This window comes from Ambystoma mexicanum, chromosome 6q (genome assembly GCF_040938575.1).
Source record: "Ambystoma mexicanum isolate Mex_15411 chromosome 6q, UKY_AmexF1_1, whole genome shotgun sequence".
NCBI lineage: Eukaryota > Metazoa > Chordata > Amphibia > Caudata > Ambystomatidae > Ambystoma > Ambystoma mexicanum.
In genome coordinates, this window is record NC_090937.1 from 1,088,847,543 (window position 1) to 1,088,867,969 (window position 20,427).

Consider the following 20,427-nt stretch of genomic DNA (forward strand, 5'->3'; position numbering starts at 1 on the left):
CGCAAAAGGAAAAGGGTAACCCACTGGTAACCCCAAGCCTTTCGCTACTGACCATTTTGTTCATGTGGGCAAGCTACAGGTTTGGGCCTAGGGTGTCGAAGCCAGCAAGGAAAACAGGGAACCCCATGCATTTCCCAAAAGAGGACACCCGTGGGAATCCACAGAGGTCTGCCTTGTGCAAATTGCCCCAGTTTTTATTAGCCACAATCCCTGACAAAGTCTGATATTTGGTGGGGAAAAAACACAATGTTCACTTTGTCTGGGGTTCTGGGTAATAAATTCTGGGCAGCTTCGCGCAAGTCAGACCTCTGTGCATTCCCATGGGTGTCCTCTTTTGGGAAATGCATGGGGTTCCCTGTTTTCCTTGCTGGCTTCGACACCCTAGGCCCAAATCTGTAGGTTGCCCATATGAACAAATTGTGCTGTGGCGAAAGGCTTGGGGTTACCAGCGGGATACCCTTTTCCTTTTGCGCCCCCGGTAGGTGCACCCACACATGAGAGGTACCTTTTTCGTCGGGAAACCTGTGGGAACGCGAGAAGGTATGACATCTGTTGTTGGCGATGTGTTTCGGTGAGTGGACACAGGGAAATGTCTCTGAAATTGGCTGGAAATGAAGACAATTCTCAGACGTTTCGGTCTGGCCACCCACCGAAACAAATGGCCAACAACACATGGCCTACCTTCCCGCGTCCCCACATGTGTCCCGATGAAAACAGTACCTCACATGTGTGGGTGCACCTACCAGGGGCGCAAAAGGAAAAGGGTAACCCACTGGTAACCCCAAGCCTTTCGCCACTGACCATTTTGTTCATGTGGGCAACCTACAGATTTGGGCCTAGGGTGTCGAAGCCAGCAAGGAAAACAGGGAACCCCATGCATTTCCCAAAAGAGAACACCCGTGGTAATACACAGAGGTCTGCCTTGCGCAAATTGCCTCAGTTTTTATTAGCCACAATCCCCGACAAAGTGTGATATTTGGTGGGGAAAAAACACAATGTTCACTTTGTCTGGGGTTCTGGGTAATAAATTCTGGGCCGATTTGCGTAAGTCAGACCTCTGTGGATTCCCACGGGTGTCCTCTTTTGGGAAATGCATGGGGTTCCCTGTTTTCTTTGCTGGCTTCGACACCCTAGGCCCAAATCTGTAGGTTGCCCACATGAACAAAATGGTCAGTGGCGAAAGGCTTGGGGTTACCAGCGGGTTACCCCTTTCCTTTTGTGCCTCCGGTAGGTGCATTCACACATGTGAGGTAACCTTTTTCGTCGGGACACCTGTGGGAACGCGAGAAGGTATGACATCATTTGTTGGCGAGGTGTTTCGGTGAGTGGACACAGGGAAATGTCTCTGAAATTGGCTGGAAATGAAGAGAATTCTCAGACATTTCGCTCTGGCCACCCACTGAATCACACTGCCAACAACACATGGCCTACCTTCCCGCGTCCCCACACATGTCCCAATGAAAACGGTACCTCACATGTGTGGGTGCACCTACCGGGGGCGCAAAAGGAAAAGGGTAACCCACTGGTAACCCCAAGTCTTTCGCCACTGACCATTTTGTTCATGTGGGCAACCTACAGATTTGGGCCTAGGGTGTCGAAGCCAGCAAGGAAAACAGGGAACCCCATGCATTTCCCAAAAGAGGACACCCGTGGGAATCCACAGAGGTCTGCCTTGCGCAAATTGCCCCAGTTTTTATTAGCCACAATCCCCGACAAAATGTGATATTTGGTGGGGAAAAAAACAAAATGTTCACTTTGTCTGCGGTTCTGAGTAATAAATTTGGGGCCGCTTCGCGCATGTCAGACCTCTGTGCATTCCCATGGGTGTCCTCTTTTGGGAAATGCACGGGGTTCCCTGTTTTCCTTGCTGGCTTTGACACCCTAGGCCCAAATCTGCAGGTTGCCCACATGAACAAATTGTGCTGTGGCGAAAGGCTTGGGGTTACCAGCGGGATACCCTTTTCCTTTTGCGCCCCCGGTAGGTGCACCCACACATTTGAGGTACCTTTTCCGTCAGGAAACCTGTGGGAACGCAAGAAGGTATGACATCTGTTGTTGGCGATGTGTTTCGGTGAGTGGACACAGGGAAATGTCTCTGAAATTGGCTGGAAATGAAGACAATTCTCAGACGTTTCGGTCTGGCCACCCACCGAAACAAATGGCCAACAACACATGGCCTACCTTCCCGCGTCCCCACATGTGTCCCGATGAAAACGGTACCTCACATGTGTGGGTGCACCTACCGGGGGCGCAAAAGGAAAAGGGTAACCCACTGGTTACCACCCAAGCCTTTGGCCACTGACCATTTTGTTCATGTGGGCAACCTACAGATTTGGGCCTAGGGTGTCGAAGCCAGCAAGGAAAACAGGGAACCCCATGCGTTTCCCAAAAGAGAACACCCGTGGGAATCCACAGAGGTCTGCCTTGCGCAAATTGCCCCAGTTTTTATTAGCCACAATCCCCGACAAAGTGTGATATTTGGTGGGGAAAAAACACAATGTTCACTTTGTCTGGGGTTCTGAGTAATAAATTCTGGGCCACTTTGCGCAAGTCAGACCTCTGTGCATTCCCACAGGTGTCCTCTTTTGGGAAATGCATGGGGTTCCTGTTTTCCTTGCTGGCTTCGACACCCTAGGCCCAAATCTGTAGGTTGCCCACATGAACAAAATGGTCAGTGGCAAAAGGCTTGGGGTTACCAGTGGGTTACCCTTTTCCTTTTGCGCCCCCGGTAGGTGCACCACACATGTGAGGTACCGTTTTCATCGGGACACGTGTGGGGACGCGGGAAGGGAGGCCATGTGTTGTTGGTGGCTTGTTTCGGTGGGTGGCCAGAGCAAAATGGGTGAGAATTCTCTTTATTTCCAGCCAATTTCAGAGACATTTCCGTGTCCACTCATCGAAACACGTCGCCAACAACAGATGTCATACCTTCTCACGTTCCCACAGGTGTCCTGACGAAAAAGGTACCTCACATGTGTGGGTGCACCTACGGGGGGGGCGCAAAAGGAAAAGGGTAACCTGCTGGTAACCCCAAGCCTTTCGCCACAGCACAATTTGTTCATGTGGGCAACCTACAGATTTGGGCCTAGGGTGTCAAAGCCAGCAAGGAAAACAGGGAACCCCATGCATTTCCCAAAAGAGGACACCAGTGAGAATGCACAGAGGTCTGACTTGCGCGAAGCGGCCCAGAATTTATTACTCAGAACCGCAGACAAAGTGAACATTTTGTTTTTTTCTCCACCAAATATCACATTTTGTCGGGGATTGTGGCTAATAAAAACTGGGGCAATTTGCGCAAGGCAGACCTCTGTGGATTCCCACGGGTGTCCCCTTTTGGGAAATGCTTGGGGTTCCCTGTTTTCTTTTCTGGCTTCACCACCCTAGGCCCAAATCTGTAGGTTGCCCAGATGAACAAAATGGTCAGTGGCGAAAGGCTTGGGGTTACCAGTGGGTTACCCTTTTCCTTTTGCACCCCCGGTAGGTGCAACCACACAAATGAGGTACCTTTTTTGTCGGGACACCTGTGGGAACGCGAGAAGGTATGAGATTTGTTGTTGGCAACGTGTTTCGGCAAGTGGACACAGGGAAATGTCTCTGAAATTGGCTGGAAATGAAGACAATTCTCAGACATTTCGCTCTGGCCACCCACCGAAATACACTGCCAACAACACATGGCCTACCTTCCCGTGTTCCCACACGTGTCCCGATGAAAAAGGTACCTCACATGTGTGGGTGCACCTACCGGGGCGCAAAAGGAAAAGGATAACCCACTGGTAACCCCAAGCCTTTCGCCACTGACCATTTTGTTCATGTGGGCAACCTACAGATTTGGGCCTAGGGTGTCGAAGCCAGCAAGGAAAACAGGGAACCCCATGCATTTCCCAAAAGAGGACACCCGTGGGAATCCACAGAGGTCTGCCTTGCACAAATTGCCCCAGTTTTTATTAGCCGCAATCCCCGACAAAGTGTGATATTTGGTGGGGAAAAAACACAATGTTCACTTTGTCTGGGGTTCTGGGTAATAAATTCTGGGCCACTTTGCGCAAGTCAAAACACAAAAGGCAATAATCTCTACAAAACCATCAGGTTAAGATCTACTATTACAGTTAATTCTGTTTTTTTAATGGCAGAACAGAAAAAGAACAATTTACCACAAAGTGATAGCACCAACAGTTAAGCACTCCCCCTGCAACCAGAGACAAATGGGTTTTCAATGATTCAATACTACTGCTATGGGACAGCACAAAAGGGTACTTTGGGCTGCTTACACTAAACAAATCGGGCTTCAAAACAGACTAGCTAGCACACTTAGGAAATTTGATTTGAACACAGGAAGCACATGAGAAGTAAAAGTCAAAAATAAAAGGGAATATAATTTGAATCTGTGATCAGGATATGATACAGAAAGAAGGATAGAATAGGAAAAACGATTTTTCAAAGGTGACAAGAAATATTTAGAAAAACGAAATTGCAAATCTCACTAAAATTGGCTGGAGCTGGAAATGACAGGCAAGCTCAAAACCATGAAAAACAATGGAAAGGCAATACCAAATCCACACTCAGAATATGATAGAGAAAGGGGAGTACTCTAGGAGGAACACTTTTAAAGGATGAAAAGACATTTTTAGAAAAACAAAATTGTGAATCACCTTAATTTTATTGGGGCTGGCAATGACACTCGCTTTTATCAAGGAGAAAGGCACATAGGAAAATCGATTTTTAGTGGAAATGACAAGGGAGGCTTTGGGCAAAGAGATTACTCACAATGGGAACAACGGTTTGGGTTTAATAGGACAGATGCAAATAGGAATGACACTGGCAAATGAAAATTGGCTTAGCAGGGCATAATTTAGACAGAGGGACAAATTCGGTTTTCAGCTCACTATGTGAATGCTTCTTTTGAGGTAACACTTTAATGACTATAACAATTATATAAAAACACTAGACAAGGATGGTTGGTTTTGAATCACAACAATCCGGATCCGTGAAATTTAATGGGGGAATTAATTGATTTACTTACAAAAATACTAAGGATTTACACAGTCAACTGACGGGTTTTTCATAGGAGATATGCTAACATACACAGGCAAACAATATTCTACTATGGGAAAAGACTGAACTACACGGGCAATTGGGGTTTTCAAATGGGGAATATTGAATGCACTATTACAAAAATTAAGAGCTTATGCAATTTAGGGCTGTTTTTATATGCTACTTACATAGCAAGCCTTTGTTTAAGATTCAGGAAAGCCAGCTACATCTCAGGACACTGTGGAAAGAAAGTCTGATCACTGCACTCTCAAAGATGGTAAGGTAGCCTTCTCTCCGGCCTCCTTTTTCTGTCTACCCCGGTTGTTGTCTGTCCTAGTACAGTCACCCTTATATAACAGAAATGACATCACTAATTTTACAATCTAGGGGGAGTACCCTGTGATTATCCCTACCGTTAGGATTGGACAGTTACCAACCCTCTCTCCGCCCCCAGTCAGGATTGGTTCAGGGGAGGAGAGCACCATCTGTCTTTTCCCATTTGTCATCATCCTTTTCTTCCCCTTACAACTTTTTGGCAAAAACTAGTTATGTATCATAACTTCATAATTGTACTAGCAACTGCCATATGAAACATATATTCAGTTTGAGTTGGTCATCGGGAATTAGATAAGCCGATCGCCTAATCCGTACAATGTAGCATGGCCGTGTAACACATTTGTGCCAGTTTCATAAAATATACAACAGTTATGAATATGTAGGTGATCAAGCATGTTCCTAATTTCATTTTCCACCTTTTCACCAACTGTCACATTTGTCACATGTTCAGATCAGCCAGAAACCTAATCTAACTGGCTATTACAGTTAGCAAAGTCATAGGTAAATGCAATTTAGGTCCTTAAAACTGCCTGGAAATTACATGAAAAATGGCATAAAACTGAAATCAATCCTCAGTCTGATGGCTGCGCAAAATGCCTAAAACAAAATAGTTTTTTAATATTAATTGGGAGTGTCTTGTTCAACGTATGGCAGTGCTGCTTCATCCCCGACAGCCATCTGCTCCCCTGGGTCAGCCTGTGACCAGAGATCTTTATGAGTCTCTTTGAAATTGGCAGTTTGCTCTTTGAAGTGGGTGCAACAAGAACCCACACCTTTTTTCTCATGCTTCAGCCACAGATGTCCTTCTTTGAAGTCCTGCTTTCCTGCCATCATGTCTGCAGAAGAGGGAAATGTGACGCCCTCAGCAGCACCAATTTTATTGCGGGGTTATTATAGGAGAGGTGTGATATCCAACTGGAAGTGTGGCTTGTCATTGTGAAGTTCCTGCCTCAGCCAGAACAGGTTTTTCCTGAAGTAAGCGTCTCTTGAAATGTGACAGGAGTCTTGTGGGTGAAACATAATATACATTTGCTTTGGTCACCCCACACATCATGTTTTATTGTCGTGACATTTTTCTGTGTGAGCAATTATATCTTTTTCCATTGTGGCTTTTTAAAGCCATTTTTATTTGCAAACACCTGTGCAGGCCGATTTTGCTTATAATGTTTAAAAATCCTGTCTTGCAGGGCACAGGATTCTTTTATTCCTCATCCTTGGGTGAATTACACTGCGGCTGTCAATTGATGATGATGTGTAGGCCCCTTTCCACATGGTTCTTTAATTTGACATGAAACAAAAGAAAAAGAAAGGCAGTTTTTGGCTGCAGTGTTAAAAGGGCTGCTGTTCATGTGAAAGGGAAAGCAAAAGACAGGCCGTTTTTGGTATGGTATGGTAATGTTTATTTATATAGCACCTATACAGGCTGCAGTGTTTAAATGGCTGCTATTCATGTAAAAGGGAACTTCTGTTTGGGGCCTTTAAATGCACCCCACACCCTGCTCTTCCTTGACTCTTTGTTGAGGAAGAGTAGGGCAGAGTGGGGTTTCCTTTGGCGTAAATTTCCTTCATCAGGGAGTGGGCACTCCAGCCTCCCCTTCCATCTTTGGGTTGGAGAGTGTGGCACGGCACCCCCTTTTTTCCTTCCCTTCCAGGTCCCCAGGGTTCTCATCGGGCACCGCTCTTAACTCCAGGCTGGAATTTAAGGATGTTAGTTCTCTAATAGAAGATTAAAAAAACAAGTTTCAGTACTTTTTACACACATTTTTCCCAGAACATTTACAAAGAATTTACACAACAATCACAACAATAACGTCCAGTTCATTTGTACAATAACTTGAAGTAAATTACTCCCCGTTATCTATATATATTTTCTTCATCCGGGTTCCAACTTTTGCTTTTGCTCTGGAGTCTCACAGGCATCAGCCAGGTTGACCCGCTCTTCAACCATTTGCCTGAAGCCTGGAAAGACTTTGAGTTTTGCTATCTCAGCAGCCTCTTCGTGGAGAGGTCTCTGGTTAGAGTATTGTCCTGGACAGAGGGTTTCATGTAGGAGAGGCAGTCATTGTGGAACTGGAATATCACCTCATTCTGCCTGATGTCACAAGTCAACTCTTCCTCCCCGTAAGGGCAGGAAGAGGACACCAGGAAAATCCCTCCTTGTCGGATGAAGATCCTGTCTGGTGGTATGTCATTGTCACCGTCATTGTCAAAACAGTAATTGAGGATTGGTCCTATCAGTTCATTTCCTAGGTCCAGGGAAAAATGTCAGTCATCAACCACGATTCCAATAATGGTGCCTGCACCCAGAGTGATACTCCTAAGGTCGCTGTTATCCATCAATATTGGAATGGTGTTGTGTTCTACATTGACTAATGGTGTTGCGTACAACCACAACCCCTGCTGTTGGAGATGGGCACGGAGGTGTACATATGCGTCAGGATTTTGCAGTTTCTGTCCTCTTTTAATTTTTAATTCAAGTGTGAATTGTCAGGTCCGTCCTGTGATGGTGACCTCCTCTCCAATTTGAGCTTCAACCGCATACGGCAGCAATTGGGCTGACCAAAATGCTTTTTCTAATTCATCAAAGCCCAAGGGATTGCCCCCTAGTCGGGACCAGGCCTTGTAATTTATCAGGTCCAAATTAATTGCAAACCGATTGAGAAAGTCACTGCCTAAATAGAATGAAGCAAGGACATCTCGCATGACCAAACAATTATGTTCTATGCTTTTGTTACCTATAGAAATTTGGAGCATACACCTGCTAGGCAGGAGATGTTTGAAATTGGGAGTTTCCAGGCCCATTTCCCACTTATTGATCAATTTAAATGTGGGAATGGCTGGATCTATTGGGATTTTTCTAAACATGGCTTTGCTGATGAAGCTCTTTCCATTGTTCAGGCACACTCGGGTGAGAACATACTCCTTCCCCTCATTTAACTGAATGGGGAGGAACAACTGTTCTCTAATTTTCTGAATGTCAGCTAAACTTTGAGCTGATTTCTCATCACTTTTGACGATAGAATTGGGATTTTCAGATTGTGAATCAGTATAAAATTTCAAAGTATTTCCTTCCAGTGTGGAATGCCACTTAAAACTGGAAGGAAGGTTGATTTTCAGGAATGGAGATGAGTTCACATCACCAGTTTGTTGTCCTACAGAAATTACTGGGCTGGGGGAGTCCATACATACCCCAAAATAGGCTGGTTGCACTTGTATCTGGGACTTACATAATCAGGAGAGTTAGGGGTCCCATTGGTGGAATTACCTCCCTGACTGCCTCCTGTTGCTGATTGGCCAGAGGGCTTCTTGGCCTCTGATTTACTGGTTTTAGGTAGGTAAATATTTAGGCCCCCCCCATTTCTATGTCCAAAATTGGGGCAAACTTCACCTCCGCCACTTAAGCGGCAGCAGGGGTGTTGGCTGGTTTGAGATTTTGTATCTGGTTTTTATTGTCTGCAGGTTTTTGGACCTCCATAAATGCGGATAGCCTGCTCTGTTACCCAGTCCAGAGATCTTTTCTCATGGAAATCCCTCACCAGCTCGGTCGTGATATATTTTGGGAGAGCATGAAAGTAGGTAGTGATAAACTCTCTGCTATACGTGTGCACCCTCCTAGTGGTTTGTGCAAAGGCGCGTTTTAGCTCCTCCACAAATTCTTGTGGGGCCTGATCTTCTCTGCATTGCTGATTATAGGCCGCTTTGCGAGCCTCATGGGGGTTTCTGTGGACAGAAAAGTGTTTCAAAATGTCCGCGCTGTAAGTGGACCATCTTGAATGTTTTTGGTCTTCCAGTCCAGCAAAGAAGCTGGAGTACTCTGGAGAGAACGTCCGTTTAGCATACTCTATGCAGTTCTGGCTGGCTTTAAGGTGAAAAGTGTCAATCATTTGTTCATAGAGTTTCAAATGTTCCCAAACAGAATATTTTGCGTTTTTGTGGTACGGGGTTATGAAATTCCTAATTGCCTTGATCTGCCTAATGGGGTCTTTTACCATAACTCTCTTTAGTTTATTTGCCTTCTTTGGCCACGTCAACTGAGTCTCTCGCCCTCAGACTCAGAGGCGCTACTGCTTAAGGACCCCACATGATCTTCTAGGCACGCCCTGATTTTCTGAGCTTGGGAGGGGCTCGCAGAATGGTGGGGTCTAGTTTCTTCTCCCCTGTGGCGCACAGGACAGTAGTCTTCTGACTCCTCCCTGCTTCCATGGTCGACGGAGGATCCCCCCACTGCCCTGATTGGGTGGAGGTCTTCAGAATGCTCTTTTTGGGCCTCATTTCATTCTGCTTTTCCACAGATTGAACCAACTGGTTCCTTTAGAGGTTGTATTTCTGCAGATCTAATTACCTGACTTTCTCCTCATAGGAGACTTCCTTGTCAGAGACATCAGCCTTAATATTTATCCATCCATTTCTGGGGGCCGCTGACTTGTCAGATCCATCATACTAGACCTATTTATTTCTTCCGGCCTCATGGTTTCTGGCTCATGGAACTAGTAGACATGAAGTCAGCAGTGTTCAAAGTATTAAATGGGTTTAAGTCCCTTAGTGCAGAGGTCATCATACTATGCTCAGGGGTTGCCGTGCCCATCTCTACCTGTTTGTGGTCCCTCCAGTTTGGATTAAATCTAGCACCCTCTTTCTCCAACCTCGCTAGTTTCTCCTTCCCAGTCCCTAACCCTTGACACTAGGCAAAGATCTAAGCTTTTTGCTCAGCTATCAGGGCTTTACTGGCCTCAATGACCCACTCTTGAGCTGCCACCTGCTGGTGGAACCCATCTTTCTCCTCACAGAGGGCCTCATTATCATTTTGTGCTGCCTGTATAGTTTGGGAACACTGAGACAATTTCTGTTTCAGGAGGTGAACCTCCTTTTTCTGCATATTTAGAGTCTCTATGGCCTGCTCTAACTCGAGTTCCATTTGTCTTCTATGTCCCATTCATTTTTCACATTCTTCTTTTATGCCAGTCAGTACCTGAAGGTCTGACTCACTTCTCTCCAGATTAGTTTTTAAACTGCACATTTCCTGGTATAGGGCCTCTTTCTCCTGATACAGAGCGCCCCTTTGTTCAGCCAGGTCATCCCTTTGTTGTGTTATGGCGCCTAATTTCTGGCACTCTTCATCAAATTCTGATTGCGAGTGGATGTATCTCATAATTAATTTATTGTTTTCCTCTTCCAACTCTTTGATCTGATTTTGTAGAGTAACTATCTGCTTTGCGCAGACTCTATAATATTTTATTTATTTAATTTATTTGATTTAGCTTCTGTTCCCTACACTCCTCTTTCAATGCATCTAATTGGGCCCCTTGATCAGCGTTATTTTGCTGTTGTAGAGCCAAGTCTGCTTTTAACTGTTTAATATAGTTTCCAGATTCTGCCTCAGAATCTTGGCTCTTTTAGAATTATTATTCCGCTAATTTTAGTTCAGTCTGGATTTTAGTTACGAGTTCAGATTGATTTTGCGCAAGATTTGTATTTTCTTCATGCTTTTCCCACATCACTCCCATATGGCGATACATGTAGGCCGTGATTCTGACTATTTTAATCTGCTCCTCTTTAATTTGCGGAGTCATGTGCAACTCACTCAATGCTTGATGTAATAGGCCACCATCCTGCCACGTGTCCATGTCCATGGCAGTGACCTGTTGCATCATTTCTTCTAGTGAGACTTTTTCTCACAATTTTAATCTGCTCCTCTTTCAGTTTCAGATTCATGTACAACTCGCTCAAAGCTTGATGTAATAGGCCACCATCCTGCCATCTGTCCATGTCCATGGCGGTGACTTGTTGCATCATTTCTTCTAGCCAGACTTTTTCAGCTTGTTCTGCCCATTCCCTTCTGACAAATAATTTGTGCAGAAGGTGCTCCCTAGCCATATTGATCCCTACTGTGGCCATTTTGGAAAGTGTCCTTTCTTTATTAATTTATTTATGCAAGAGTCATCTGTATTCTCATGGGCGTAGGACATGGGAGGGGCAGGGGGTCAACTCCCCCCCACAATTTTAAGTGGGGGGGGTGTAATGTCATTTATCCCCCCCAGAATATGTGTTTGGTGTTTCATGCAGGGATCTGTTTTTGAAGTGAGGGGAGGGGCTGCTTACTATGTAAGCTGCCCTCTTCCCCCAGCCCCCAAAGCATGGGGGCAATACCCTGGGGCAGATAGGTGATCATCTGCCCCCAGGGGAGGGGGGCAAACAAAAAAAAAGATGATTTTTTTTTAAAACTTAGTTTTGGGTGGGGTGGGTGCAGGTGGAACCACTAGCCACCAGGGATTTTTGCAAGGGGAGTGGCCCTCTCCCCCACCCTAAGTGGATGGGGGCACCTTATGTAGCCCTTCCTGATGGCAGGTTTCTGTCCCTAGGAAGGGGTACATTAGATGCCCCCATCCATTTGGGGTGAGGGGAGAGGCCACTGCAAATATTGGCAGAGCCACCCCGCCCCCCAAGCTTGGGGCAGTACGTTTTGCCACCCACCTGGCAGCAAATGATCACACACATGTGCCATCTGCTCCTAGGGAAGGGCAAAACAAAAATATAAATATTCTAGCTTTTTTTCGAGTGGGGGTTGGGGGCCCACTAGACACCAGGATTTTTTGTGTTTGAAAGGGGGGTGGCTGTCTCCCCCCACCCTAAGTGGATGGGGGCACCTTATGTAGCCTTCCCTGGGGGCAGATTTATGCCCCTAGGAAGGGGTACATGAGATGCCCCCATCCATTTGGGGTGGGGGGGGTCCACTGCAAATATTGGCAGAGCCACCCCCCAAGCCTGGGGCAGTACATTTTGTCCCCCCCAGGGGGCAGATGACCACACACATGTGCCCATCTGCCCCTAGGAAAGGGGCAAAACTAAAATAAAACAAATTATAACTTGTTTTGGGTGGGTGTGGGGGGCCACTGAACCACCATGTATGTTTTTAGTGGAAAGGGAGGTGGCCCTCTCCTCCCCACCCCAAATGGATGGGGGGCATCTCATGTAGTCCTTCCTGGGGGCGGATTGCTTGCACAATCTGCCCCTAGGAAAGAGGCAAAACAAAAACAAAAATAAAATAAATTATAACTTGTTTTGGGTGGTTGTGGGGGTCACTAAACCACCATGGATGTTTCTAGTGAAAAGGGGGGTGCCCGCGGGTGTCTTCTTTTTGGAAATGCATGGGGTTCCCTGTTTTCCTTGGTGGCTTCGACACCCTAGGCCCAAATCTGTAGGTTGTCCACATGAGCAAAATTCCTGAAAATCTGCTCTGCCGAAAGACTTGGGGTTACCAGTGGGTTAGCCTTTTCCCCTTTGCGGCGAGTTAGGAGAATCCACACATGTGAGGTACCATTTTCGTTGGGACACCTGTGGGAACGCGGGAAGGTAGGACATGTGTTGCTGGCAGCGTGTTTCGGTGAGTGGGCAGAGGGAAATGTATCTGAAATTTGGTGGAAAAAAAAACACAATTTTCAGACATTTCACTCTGGTCACCCACTGAAACACGCCACCAACAACACATGTCCAACCATCCTGCATTCCCACAGGTGTCCCAAGGAAAATAGTACCTCACATGTTTGGGTGCACCTACCTGGGTGCAAAGGGAAAAGGCTAACCCACTGGTAACCCCAAGCCTTTCGGCAGAGCAGATTTTGCTAATGTGGACAAGATACAGATTTGAGCCTAGGGTGTCGCAGCCACCAAGGAAAACAGGGAACCCCATGCATTTCCAAATAGGGGACATCTGTGTAAATCCACAGAGGTCCGACTTGCGCAAATCGCCCCCAAATGTATTACCCACAATCCACGGCAAAGTCTGGAATTTTGTGAAAAAACTACAATTTTCAGACATTTCCCTCTTGCCACCCACAGAAACATGCCGCCAACACCACATGTCCTACCTTTCCGGGTTCCCACAGGTGTTCCAACGTGAACGGTACCTCACATGTGTGGGTGCACCTACCTGGGCACAAAGGGAAAAGGCTAAAACACTGGTTACCCCCAAAGGGTATTGGGAGATAACCTACTGATTTGGGCCTAGGGTGTCGAAGCCACGAAGGAAAACAGGGTACCCCATGCATTTTTGAAAAGAAGACACCCGTGGGAATCCACAGAGGTCTGCCCTGCGTGAATCGCCCCAGAATTTATTACCCACAATCCCAGACAATGTGAAAATTGTGTTTTTTCCACTAAGTTTACTTTGCGCCTTGATGCTTGGGGGTTTTGCGTGATGTTACACATGTAATAAATAAATAAATACATTTAACCTGACCCCAGATAAATGCCAATTCGTGATCAGAATGAGTGAGCATGGTATGTCGCTGGTAAGAGGGTGTCCTGTGCTTCTTGAGTGCGTTGGCAAATGCCCTGAATTGCCATCTCGCGTTAAGCAGGTGCTTAAACCCATCAGTGTGGATTGCGCAATAATAAGTCGACAGAGGTATTTCAAATGGCCAATTTTGCTCTTTGGGTGACATTGTCAAAGTGGGAGAATGTTGCCCAGCATGTGCCACTTTCTCTGCGGAGTGAATTGTGCCCACCCCGAGGAAGAAGTGTGAAAAACCCACAAGGGCACTGTGCCCTGCTCTTTCTGTGTGTCTCTTCCCCACAGGGCGACATATGCCGACTCGTACATGGGTAAGTCTCAGGTGGCAAGCCTGTATCCTAGTTGATGTGGCAAAGGATTCCAGACTTCTGAGGCTGATAACATTAGTATCACTGAGTTACATGCCACCTGACAGGTATGTGTGATAAAGTTGCAAAGCAGAGCTGTTAGTGGGCTAAAGAAGGATGCAATGTCTGCCCACCCTCAAAGGGTATGTACAACCAAAAGTAAAAGGCCCCTCCCCCCATCATGGCTGTAGGGGCCAGGCTTCAAACCAGGGCAAGAATGCCCTCCAATCATCCATGCCCACGAACCCTGTTGAGCAACCTCTGTGCTTTCCAGGTGATACTAACATTATTGAAAGCCAGAAGTCTAAAAGGTAATCGCTTAATTGCAGCTGGAAATTTGCTCCTGGCGTGATCAAAATGCCTTAACCAAGTGTGACATCATCCCCTTTATTTTTAAGCAATATGTGTGTTCTCGCGTTTCTTCATCCACTGAATTACTGTTAGAAACAAAGGCAAGAGTTGTGTCTCTTGTGTAGGCATTAGGAAGGCAGTTGCCAGCCTCTGGCATAATATGCCATGTTCTTCCAATATTGGCTAGCTGTTGCCCTCCTATGGCCAGGTAGAACCATCATGGCAGTGACTGGCAAATGCCTTTCCCCTGCAGACAGAACATTGCAAATAAGAGGCCAATTCAAGACACATAACAAATATAAGTTAAGACAGACTGCAGCTGCCGTTTCTGTGTTAGGAAGAATATGTTGAGTGTTCAAGCAAGGAGGTATATATTAAGCAAGCAAGCAAGCAGTGAGACAAGGGAGAGGCAAAGAAAAGCCAGAAGGGCTCTTTGAATAATGTAACAGGGCAGAGGACCCATGCTCTGCCGTCCTAGTAACATATGGGAGAATCAAATATATCAGGCTTTGCAGTAAATGTTAAACGAGAAAGGAACAGAGTCCAGCTCTGCATTCAGAATAACAAAGAAAGGCTAGGCTCTGAAGCCTGCATGAGATGGAATAAGAGGGACCAGACTCATTGTGAGAGGCTGGCCCAGCCCTCGCAGGGGCGCTAGAGGGGCAGCCCACATAGCGAGCTGCCACTCTGGCCACCCCCCTAGGTCCACATACACCCCACCTACTAGGCATCCCCTGGGTCCGACACATCCGGCCGCGGACCTGGGGAGTGCTTATAAGGGGGTGGGCTTGCGATCGCTCATCCTCCTTGTTTGCTGTAACCCTCCCTCCCCCCGAGGACAGTCAAAGCAGCAACATCACACACCTGGTCCCTCTACTCCCATAACAGGGCTTACTCAGAGGTACAAACAAGATTTCCTCTGTCTTTGAAACCCCCATCTTTCCATTCCAAGAGACACACACTTCTCCTTGCCCCACACAAAAAAGTAGCAACTTGCAGTTGGTAGAAAAGGCTTCAACTCCTTTATTTGGCATGAGTCCACAGGTGTTCTGCCTCTTAAAGAGCTGTCGTCCTAGCTGTGGCCCACTGTAAGTAATTGTTATTTCCTCTCTTTTACCATGAGCTCATAGTCAGATGAAAAATCCAGAAATGCAACATACAAAGACATGTTCTTTGCTGCTGCATCCTTTAATTGTCTTCTGTTTTCTTTTCTTCTTTTCTCTTGTTTTATACAGTGATAGTTGTAATTTAATACATACTGCTATTTTAATTCTAATTTTGTGAAAAGTCGAGTTCTTTGATTAAAACACAATAAATAAATAAATAAATAGATAAATAAAGCAAAGTCCCCAAGATGTCACCGGTCCCACCCAGATTTTATGTGTCTCCTACGCCCCTGTGTATTCTGTTGTTTTTTGTCTAGTTTTTTGGGTCGATTCAGCTTTAGTGTTATACATAGGCCTGGTACTTAGGATTTTTTGTTTTGGGGAGGCGCTTCTACAGCGTAACACAGTGTTCCAACCACACAAAGTATCACTACCTTGAAGGTTAGCTTGCTGTGTTAAACCGTCACGGGTGAATAAACACCAATTCCCGGCCCAAGCCCCCAACATGTGAAGGATTCTAACTGGGTGTCACACACCGGATGAAGACTCTTGCCCTTAGCCTAGGATGTAGCACTCAATTAGAATACGTTCTCTATATTTTCTACGAATTTGAATTGAGCCGATACCCAACCCGTCTCACACCCCCTTTTACAAATACCCCGGGTCACAATGGACCATAAACCAGGCCGGTTGGTGGGAATACAATATTTATTTATTTTAATTTCATAGGAAATCATCCAATTTTTATATTGGGCAGCAATGACCAATGGGGTGCTTATTTACAATGAAAACTACTGAAATACACTTGGGCAACATTCTACAAGAACATATCCAAAGCACAAATGAATAGGAGCAGTTTTAGATAGATAGCACCAGAGTTAAGATTATCCCCTGCAACGTTCCCTCAAACCCCAATGAATTGAATTCTGAGTGGATAGAAAGAAGCAGCAGGGAATCAGGGATATGAGGCAGCAAACAGAATCAAAATCCGACCTTCCCTTTGCAATGGCATAAATGGCCCTCCGATTTTGACAAATAATTAATTATATGTGTGATCAAATAATGATTTACATATATTTTATCACAGTATCAGGGATGTTATATCACTAGCAACTATAAGTTAAGGTATCACAAAAGGCATACAGTTAAAAATAAACTTAAAATGAAAACACAGTGCAGCCAAATTCACACGTTGAAAAGTTACAATTTACACATTTGCAGTTTTAAATGTCAAAACGTTTTTTTTTTTTTAAATGGGTGAAATACATAGAATCCAAATGCGGTTTGTAGGCTGGTTGATGGATGCACATCACAGGGACAATATAGAAGTGAAAGAGTGACTATAGCTGGATAATCGGATGAGATTTCCAAGGTGAAAGGAGGTTCGGTTTTGATAAAATAAAGCAGTTAAGGAGAGAAAATCGGTTTTAAAGAAAAGACAAATTTCACTTACACTAGATTTAATGGCTAGAAAAGAGGAACGCCACCGGTGAATATAAAAGTTATGGTGCAGTTGTAACCCTTCACACAGTGTACTCCGTTTCTTTATGGAAAATTAATTTATTTAATCAAAATATGGCTCAGGATTTATGATCTATGCAAGACAGACATGAAGAGAAAAGTGGCGCTAACGCTTGGAGATCCAGGACATGGTGCACAGAGAATTCTAACAGTTTTAAACAAGTTATCAAGGTATGGATAGAATTACTTAGAGAGTAGGACAAAGAAAAAGGGTCAAGATGGGATAGGCTATGTGTTGCTATGGGATGGGGAAATACTCACAATGTGTGAGTTTGGAATTTGGGACAGTCAACCGGGTTCTGGACTCAAAAACTCTTGTCACAGCATGGCAGGCGCCCCTCACAGGAAACAGCTGGGCAAGTCTGGTCACTGGATGGCAAGGGTACAGCGGGCATGCAGGTAGTGTAAAAAAAGCCGGTCTGGTCACAGGATGCTCCCAAAAGGGTACCACAGATTTTCCCCCTTGTTATTGGGATTTTAGTGGGGTTTCTGGATCAATGGCCTTGCTGGGATAGGGCCGGCTATGCTTTGGCCTTGCTGGGATAGTTCCAGTTATGCTTTGGCCTGGCAGTAGAGTCTGGAATCTTGTAATGGTGGATCTGGAATGTCTGGATATGCAGGTGTTGGAAATTCAGGAGAGAGTGCCCTGTCCCTGTGAGCTCCCACCCCTTTTATAAAGCAGGTGACATCACTGGGTATATTGTTTGGCAGAACTAAGCTAGACCTACCCCCAAGAACTGGATAAGGCAGCCAATGTTGGTTGCCTCCTCTAGGAGGGCACTCAGTTTATGGGGTTGTGTTTTTATGAGGTGCAAAGCCTTCCCACAGTCCTTTTTGCCAAAATCAATCTTAACATAAATTATACATTTGTACAGTTGTAGCACATTCACAAATCACATAGGCAGATAACATATTTTATACAGAGCATGGTGTTCCCACTCCCAGGTCTGTACACCACTGTTTCGTCCTTGAATAGTTTTTTGCGATTTTAGTGAGAACCGCTTCACCCGAAATCCCATCATTTTTGGTGTGTGTGCATATTATCATAGGGCATATTTCTATTAATTTTTAACATTCCACCATGTGTACTTTTACCATGATTAATATGTTCCTGGGATTTGCGTCCCATACATGCTATGGACAACCACGATATCTTGTTTAGAAGCCACGAAAATCACATTTAAACTTTACAACTTTTACATTACTGTGATGTCCGGTTACAGAATTAACAGTCTTAAAAGTTTATTCATCAAATAGTATTTTGAGCCAAATGGGGCTGGCCTTTGTCCTTCAACTGGGAACATTTTTTTCAGGCTACCAGCAAATGTCACCTTAGCCCAGGGTTGTCATAGAGTTTTTCTTTGGAGCTACTTGGTTTGAGTGGATGATTGTTGTCACTTCCAGAAGTCACACGTAGGTGTCCCAGAATCCATTGTCTCAAGTTGGAGCACAGACACAAGTCTGACGAACGTGTTGTGATATTTCTTTCTCTTGGCCTATTCAGAGTTTCCAAGGGCACAATTAGCACATAAGTGTGCCAGAATCTATTGTGGCTTCTTTTGGGGGGAAGGCCTCTCCTGTTGCTAGCAACCCCCCAAGCAGAAAACCTGTTTGGCTAGTTCCACAATGCAGCCAATCCCTTAGTTATTTTATTTTTCTGCATAAGAATCATGTCTGTTGAAACAGAACATCCCATCAAGGTTTTCACACAACACCCCCTGACATTTCTAGGCAAGGAAAGGGCTTTATTCAACATTGTACTTTTAAAACAGGCATTTTTCTTGTTTTGCAAAAACACATTTTGACACGTGGTGAATGCTGCTGGGATTTCCCTTTCAAATTTGGTTTATCTCCCATCTGGACTTCAACATTGTCTGTAGCCCTAGCCAGTTTCTCTTACACAACAGTCTGCACAAGGCAAAGGTCCCTTGAAATTCACAAATGCAGAGAGAGCTAGGGTTTCTTTTTGCAGGGTTTATGTTTGACACTTTGTAGCCAAAAGTCAAATGCTTTTCCATACGGCTGAAAGTAAAGCTTCTGTTGATTTCCTGTATCTGTACTGACATCGCCTGTTATTCAGGGATAATGCTCTCTTCTGCTGGCACAATCTGAATGTGGATGGGCACAGATAGATCTCCCGGGATCCGAACTGTGTAAGGTTGAACAGATGAGAAAGAGCATCAGGGTGCCCTCATTATAAAGGCCAAATATTTCCTTTTCCAAGGGGGACTGTGGATCTAGCAGCAAAGTGCTGCTTCTCAATTTTCTTCTCGGTGTATATAAGAAACACACTGGCAGGCTTTCTCAGTGTGCCCCCTTGTTCCATCCTCCATCCTGCCCAGTATGTGCTTTGCAAGACAGTGCAGCCATCATTTTGTAGCTGCAAACACAGTTTTGATGCAGGGCAATGGTGCTTAAAGGAGCCAGCACAGCCATTCTGCTGTTAACTGCTGAAGTGCAGCTTCAGTGATGTGGGGAAGTACTGCTGAGTGGGTAAATGTATCCCACAGTCCAAAATGGGGGTATTCTTCACCTCTGCCACCTTGGCAGCAGCGGGGATGTTGGTTGGTTTGGGATTTTTGGGGAATTCTTATTTTCCACAGGCTTTTGGACCTCATAGATTCGGGTAGCTTGCTCTATTAACCAGTCCAGGGTCCTTTGCTTGTGGAAGTCCCTAACCAGTTGTGTCATTATGTACTTAGGGAGGGCATGGAAATAGGTGTTAATGAACTCCCTACTGTTTGTGTGGACCCGTCTAGCGGTTTGTGCAAATGCCTGCTTTAACTCTTGGACAAACTCTCTCTGTGCCTGATCCTCTCCGCACTGCAGGTTGTAGGCTGCCTTGCGAGCCTCCTGCGGGTTCCGGTGCATGGAGAAGTGCTTCAAGATAGCTGCCTTGTAGGTAGACCACCTTGAATGATTTTGATCCTCCAGCCCAGCAAAGAAGCTGGAGTATTCTGGGGAGAATGTCCACTTGGCAAACTCCATAGAATTATGGTCATTTTTGATGCCAAATTACATCATCATCTGGTCATGACATTTCTAATGGCTTTCATTTTTCTAATGGGGTCTTATACCAAAGTTCTCTTTTGTCTGGCAGCCTTCTTTTTCCATTACACCTGAGTCCAGACTCAGAGCTGCTACTATTTGAGATCCCGTCCCTATCGTCTAGGCGCTCTGTGATTCTGTGAGACTGTGAGACTCTCCCAGATTGAAGGGGCCTAGACTCTTATCCCTTGTTGTATTGTAGGCTCTCTGGCTCACTTCCCTTGGATTCCCTCTTTCGTACAGGGGAGTACTCATCTGACTCCTCCCTCCTTCCGAGGTTGGTGAAGAACTCCCCCACCTACCTGAATGGGTGGAGGTTTTCAGGATGCTCTTTTAGGGTCTAAACAGAGACTCTTGTTTATCTGCAAAGTGAACCAGATGGTCCCTTTGTAGCTGA